This window comes from Dryobates pubescens, chromosome Z, assembly GCF_014839835.1.
Source record: "Dryobates pubescens isolate bDryPub1 chromosome Z, bDryPub1.pri, whole genome shotgun sequence".
NCBI classification, from domain to species: domain Eukaryota; kingdom Metazoa; phylum Chordata; class Aves; order Piciformes; family Picidae; genus Dryobates; species Dryobates pubescens.
Genome location: NC_071657.1, coordinates 89337237 through 89343839, shown reverse-complemented (window position 1 = coordinate 89343839; position 6603 = coordinate 89337237).

Sequence of the window (6603 nt, the reverse complement as noted above, 5' to 3'; positions counted from 1 at the left end):
AAAAGGACTTTAAACAATTTAGAAAGCAGTTTGTGCAGTAAAATCAATTTTGTCTGTAAATATACTTCAGTGAAGTATATGTCAGAAACCGACCAATTGAGTCAAGTTCTTATTTTCATTTATTCAGTTCTTATTATGTGTTTATTTAATTTTGCATCATGGAAACAGGCCAGAGGAAATTATAAGCAGGCTCATCTGAGACCAGATTTAAAAGAAGTTTCTACTGGACTAGAATGAAGTAAAAAATGTGAAAATAAAGATGTCAAGGATTCAGGTTTATTTTGTTCCCATCTCAAACCTCTACAGATGTATGTGGTGTCATTTTTCATAGATTTTTAGTACATATTTATTTCACTCTCTTGAAGAAAGTAATTCTGGCTTTAGTAGCAGCCTGAAGCTGTTCAGGGGATCAAAAAGGGGAACTCTAATGTTTCCTCCTAGCCTTCACAGTGTTAAAACCTGACATCACTGAATGCAAAAGGTCAAAACAGAGACAATGTTGGAGAAGTTGGGGATATACCAACAGCACACTCTTTGTGGAGTTAGGAGCTCTTTACAAGGATGTACCTTTTAATACTGCATATTTACTTAACAGTGAAGTTGTTGATACAGTTTTCCTAGCAGCCTTCCAAGAACCAGTATTTCAGGAAAAGACACTGCAGCCTGGAAAAGCAGCTGCTAACTCGTTTCAATAATTAAGCAAACACAAATTCTCAGAAATTCTGGTCACAGTGAAGTAGGTTATTCTTTAGCAATAACATTTGCCACCAGTTTTTCAAAATGTGGGTACCTGAAAACCCGTTTTGCTATTTTCTTTTCATCAGAATCAGCACCAAATACAGGTAAGACAATACTGAAGTGTGAATGTATCTTTTGCACATTCTGCCTCTCCACATACAAGTTATTGAAGTATAAATTACTTTTTAACAGACATTACTTTTTAACCAGGCATTACCTGACTTTACTGTATAATGCAAGTGGAGTTAGGAAAACATGTATTTGAAACTCTTTTATACTGAGTACAGATATCAATAGTACAACGATAGAGAAAATGAATGAAAATGCCCTATGAATTTGCATGCCCTATGCACACACTCCTAGTGTATGTAAATCACATCCAGTGATGAAAAATGCATGTTGATACTTGATGATTATGACATTTTTAGTTCTATGCATCAACCACTGAAGATACTAGCTTTAATGAAGTTTTATTGTTTCTTTATGGGATTGGGTCAGGTTTGGACCATATCAGTTTTCAAAACCTGAGACCATGTTATTTTAATAAGTATTCTGGCATGCCTTCAAACTGAAACTTGCTAGGTAATCAGATAATACTATTCTTCTAGAATAAGTGCACAAGTTGTATGAGATACACAGCATCCTGAGCTAACGTTCTCAGTAGGAAAAGTCTCCAAAAAAAAAGTCTTGTTATGTTAGGAATTTTTGCTTACTTTGTAAAAAATACATTTACCCAATAAAGAATAATAGTCATAAAGCTATACTGATGCATTCTTATCTATTTACCAAGGTCTTTACCATTTGGAAACTACAGAGATGTATTCTTAAAATGTATTCCTTATGCTACTGAATGTGAGAAAGACATCACTAAGGATCAAAACATATTAACATCTTTGTCTCTGTACATATACACATAAAATTGAAATCTCTAAGGCCTGTTTTGGAGGCTAAAATTCCCTTAATGGCATGGACATCTTATCCACTATATTCTTTAAACTTCTTTACATTATCTCTTCTAATGGTCACTGAGGAACATCAAAGCAACCATCAAGTGGATCAGGGTGCTAAGGTATTCCGAACTTAGACTGAGAACATAAAGGTGAGTTATTTTTAGCTTGGTGGGCCCATGACACTTCAGGACAACAAAGAAGAGATGCAACATACAAATGGACTTGTGACTAAAGGGTGGGTTTAACTATGGGCACTATTGCACAGGATATCCATGACCGTGAAATGTGTGCTCCAATCAAAAAAGAGAAATAGTTAAGACACCTTAGTCACACGGGAGATGAGGGTCAAAATACAAATATGGAGAGGCCTGGCAGACTGGATAGGTCACACTCCCACAAACCCCTGAAGTCAAGTGTCATGCGCTTAAAATGGTTTAAGAAACCACCAGATGGCTGGAAACACATCCAGTACTCCAAGCCAGCTCCTGGAACACTATCCAGGGCCTTGAAAAGCAGAACTTGTGGCAACACAGCACTCCAGAAAGAACTGAGTTGGACAAGACGACTCACTTCAAAACCAACTTATAAACAACTGGGCCAGAGAGCATGGTATCAGGTAGATATATAATAATCCCTATTATGCATCAGACTCCAGAAAAATTGAATGATACAATGGGCTGTTAAAAACTCCTCTGAAAGCAATGGGAGGTGACACAAAAACTTAGACAAGCATTTAGCACAGGCCACCTGATTAGTTAACACCAGGGGATCCAATGATCGCACCAGCTCTGCTCAATCAGATCCTTTACATACAGTAGAGGGAATAAAGTCCCTGTGGCATATGAAAGGAATTTCACAGAATTCACAGAATGTTAGGGGTTGCAAGAGACCTCAGAAGATCAACTAGACCAACCTCCCTGCAAGAGCAGAATCACCTAGATTAGGTGACACAGGAACACATCCAGGTGGGTTTTGAATGTCTCCAGAGAAAGAGACTGCACAACCTCTCTGGGCAGCCTGTTCCAGTGCCCTGTCATGTTCACAATGAAAAAGTTTTCCCTTGTGTTTATGTGGAACCCCCTATGCTCCAGCTCACAACCATTGCCCCCTTGTCCCATCATTGGACATCAAGGAGAAAACTGTCCTCACAACACTTGCCCTTCACATATTTATAAGCATTAATGAAGTCACCCCTTAATCTCTTCTCCAAGATAAAGAGCCCCAGATTCCTCAGCCTCTCCTTGTAAGGAAGATGTTCCACTCCCTTAATCATTTTCACGGCTCTGCACTGGAGTCTTTCAAGCAGTTCCCTGTCCTTCTTGAACTGAGGGGCCCAGAACTAGACACAATATTCCAGATGTGGTCTCGCCAGGGCAGAGTAGAGGGGAGGAGACCCTCACTCTACCTACTAGCCACACCCCTTCTAATACACCCAGGATGCCACTTGCCTTCTCAGCCACAAGGGCACACTGAGTGCTGTCCTCTAAAGTCCTAAGGTGAACCCACAGCCCATGAATGTGAAACAGGAAGAATTTCATACCATTTTTCCTGCCTTAAGAGGTGGAGATCCAGAATCATGAATGAAATGAACTTCCTAGTTTTTGTATGAAGTCTTGTGTTTTCTCTCTGCAAAGCTACTGCATGCAAGCTTTGCTGACTGAACATTGTAATGCTTTTACAAATACATTGTTAACTCACATATTAATTTCAAGGACCTTCAAAATACAGCAGTTGATGTAAAAATCTGTCTGATCCTGTTATGTAAAATTATAAAGTTTTATATTCCAGTAAGTCACATGGAATGCATTTTTTTTCTCAGAAATGTTTATGAAAATTAGTCACCTTTCCATTGCTGCTAATGGAAAGATTCTTGCTTAGCAGATGCTGAAGACAAAAGACTGTTAGAGACTTTACTACTCTTTTATAAAATAGGTGGTATCTTGCAATTTGTGTTGTGAGTAAGAAACTTTCTAGGGACAGGTTGGACTTGATGATCCTTGGGGTCTCTTCCAACCTTGGTTATACTGTGACACTGTGATACTGTGAAAAGCTGATGATGAAATCAGCACATAAATGTAGGAATGAAGACCCCCTAAGATGACAGCAGGAAAGGATTAATACTGTACATCTACATTTTAAAATGAGGCAGGGCATCCTCCCTGAACACATTCAGAGAATCATAAAACCTATGTGGTGCAGCATTTTATTGAACAGAGACTTCCTGTGTTAACATGTGAAAAACAGCACCACAAGGGTTTTACCATTCTGCTTTTCTGAAAACAATCACGCAGATGTGAGAAATTACACCAAAAAGCAGTGTTTTAAAACAGCCACATTATTCCAACACCAAGAATGGAAATACCCATGCTAAAATAATCTTTGACCTGTTTCCTATAAATGTGTCTCACAGTATGTTCCTCCAATTGTCTAGAAAAATGCTACTTCTTAGTCTCTTCCAGTAGGAGCTTGTTGAATAAGACTGCAATGTGATAGCAAGAGATGAATATAGAAAAGCTTCCTTCAGTGACTTCATCAAAATACATAGTCAATGAAGCACCATTAATAAATAAAATAGAGCACATTATTATGGAAGAAAGAAAAGTGGAATTAAAATCAAAGCAGCAATACTCATTTTAGCATTTTCTCATTTTCTAAGAGCTTAATTATTCAGTCTTAGCAATTCTTTGAAAGAAAAACTCTTGGAGTTTTCACAGCATGCTGAAGTCCATGAGATTCAAGGAAGATCTTAAGAACTTAAACCTCAGGTCAAGAGAAGGGATTTCAGAACTTGTGCCATTCTGTCCTGTGAAAGGTCTGGGTCCACATCTGAGAGTACTGGATGGAAAATTTAATTCCTCTCTTGCTCACATTTTAATTTAGAAAAAGGCAGAAGTGTGACTGTTTTGAATAAAATCTTTTAAAATACAGCATCACTTCAAATCAATTCTTTCTTTCTTCCAAGACTACTCGCTTCTCAGAATAGTCTATACTCACTTTCTCAAATTATCAAAGGTGTGCAAAATAAAGAGCATGAATTAGCTGTGCCATAGCTAAGGCACAGATTAAGTGGCTCATAGGCAAAATGATGGAAACAGTTCATAAAACCAAAAGCTTACAGATCCATCTCAGTAGCAATGCAGAAGATATTATCTTTAATGAATGGCTCCCTGGAAATAGGTTTGGGTAGGATGGCCAACTGGTATTGCATGTGGTGCCCAGCAGAGAGCTGAAGCTCAGTATCTAGGCAAACAAAATCTGGTAATAACCTTCGTCTAGTTTTTCCAGTCTATACAACAGTGGTTAATAATACACTTCCACAAGAGCATTTTCTATTGATTAGTCAATATAAAGGTTAGCTATATAAAGCTACTCTGCCAGTGTCTTTATCTAAATGATGAAAGCACAGTAAAACCATAAGCTGCAACTCAAAGGAGATAAAAGATGAGTATTTGTCTGAGGTACAAAGGTAAATGTTCAAAGTACAGAAATCATGCCACAGGCATCAGTAATCTGTTTTCCTACTTTAAGAGAGTATCATGTGGCAAATTTCTGGCACTGGAAGTTAATGTTCTCTGCAGCAAGGCCAGATCATCACCCCAGTAACTGCGCTAAACAACTCACAAACAGTAGTTTTCCTAGGATACGTTTATTTCAATGAAGTAGCGTGAGGCAGCTTATACAATTAATTTCTGCGGATGAGACTTGAGCTTTCATCTCTAAATCTGTAATTCTTATTTTCAGATTCTCAAGCAGAATGAATTCACAGCTACTTTAGAGGGACACATCAATCTCAGGACAGATTCCCTTTGGAGTTTTTTGTGTGGTGGGAAGTACACTTAAGAGAGTGAACAATAATGTGAGAATCCCCACTAACAGAGAAGCAGAGAAACACCAAAAGAGCACAAGCCTAAAAACCTGTTGAAACTGCCCAGATTATACTGCTGTATTTGCCAATCACACTGTTTGTACAAGGGACATCATGTCACAACAGCACACAATATGAGGTCAGAAATGTGGACCTGCTTCTTTCTCATATCTGCTTATTTCTTAGTTTGTTAAAATCCATTTTCTTAAAAAGCAGACTTAATGTCCTTACCTCCCTAAAACTGAAATAATTTAATGAAGTCTTAAATTGAATGTTTCTCTCACAGAGTGCCCGTTGTAATGGTGGATGAGAACAAAAAAACCAACACCAACACCCCCCAACACACACACAAAACAACAACAAACAAACAAACAAAAAAACAAAACCCACACCACCACAACAAAAAAGGTGCAAAGGGCTGCTGGGTTAAACCATAGCAAGCTGCAGACATTACCCAGTATGTGACTATGGTGTCACTTGAATGGGATAAACCAAATAGCATCAGGTGAAATGAAAGAAGGCAACACAACAGAAACTGCCCATTCCTATTCAATACAAACTCCAAGACCTGAAGATGAGAGGAGACAAATGAAACTGAAAATCATTTCAAGAAATGCAGTGTCCCAGTAACGTAACTGTGGAAACAAACCTTTTTACAGAATGGTGACTTTAAGGAAGATGGATTATATACAAACCAAGTCAGCTCTATTTAAATGAAAATGCATATGCATGATTTTTTTCTGTCTGCTAATTCTTGTGGGTGTTATCATAGCACTGGTAAGATCAGTACCTGCATTATAGAACCAGGTGTCTACCTGGAAAATAAAAAGTGTTGTGACAATAAACCTCTTCTGTTTGTTATTGCAGAGTCAGAACAAATTCTGGAATTGCATTGGATGCCTTTACGTATTTTTGCAGTCCAACTAATTTGAAAATAAATAATAAAGGGAGCATGGAATCAATTTTAAGGGCCTCTTAACTCTGTCTCCTACTCAGTAACCTGCAATACTGGGAGAAGGGCTGAAGTCAGAAAAATCATGTTAATCCAAT